The sequence below is a fragment of the Sprattus sprattus genome (genome assembly GCF_963457725.1).
Source record: "Sprattus sprattus genome assembly, chromosome: 6".
Classification (NCBI taxonomy): Eukaryota; Metazoa; Chordata; class Actinopteri; order Clupeiformes; family Clupeidae; genus Sprattus; species Sprattus sprattus.
Window position 1 is genome coordinate 16,650,150 of NC_137925.1, and position 807 is coordinate 16,650,956.

The following is an 807-nucleotide window of genomic DNA, read 5'->3' on the forward strand; positions in this document are numbered from 1 at the left end:
CTGGTTGAGTGATGGATAGCAACAACAGCGAATGGTGGAGCACCTGCTTCACGTCACATGCGCTCTGTGCTTTAGTGATTTATAATTTGACAGGAGATGGTGTGTGTGTGTGTGTGTATGTGTGTGTGTGTGTGTGTGTGTGTGTGTGTGTACAGTGGGTTGATAATTTTCTCCCCATTTTTTTTAAAGATATATAACCATAAACTGTGTGCTGTTGAAGTAATTCACTCTCTTTTAATTGAGCTGTCAGCTGATTATGTTAATGTAGACGGTTTTATTAAAGAGCGATGATGGAATTCTCACCAGGGATGTAAATATGGTAATTGAGTGTAGTGTGACTTTGGCCAAAATTGGATGCAATCACACCAGTCTTCATATGGAGGAGGAGGAGAATGCAATCAGATAAGTGAGCAATCAGAGCAGATTCAATTTTGCGGTTCCTTCTTTACTTTTGACCTTGTTTTACTCCAGATTATACATATACACAGACACACTCACACACAAACAAACACAGATACACCTTCTGAGAATCAAGCATGAACACAGAAACATACAATACAATACACAACACCCACAAACCCCCAAACACAGACACAACCTCATAACCACACACACACACGCGTCACACACACACACACACACACACACACACACACACACACACACACACACACACACACACACACACACACACACATAGACACACATGCTACACGCAACTCCCCAGTACACATTTTCCCACGTACACCCAGCATCCACACACATACACTCCGCGCCCCCCACGCACACACATCTGTCCTTCTGTGG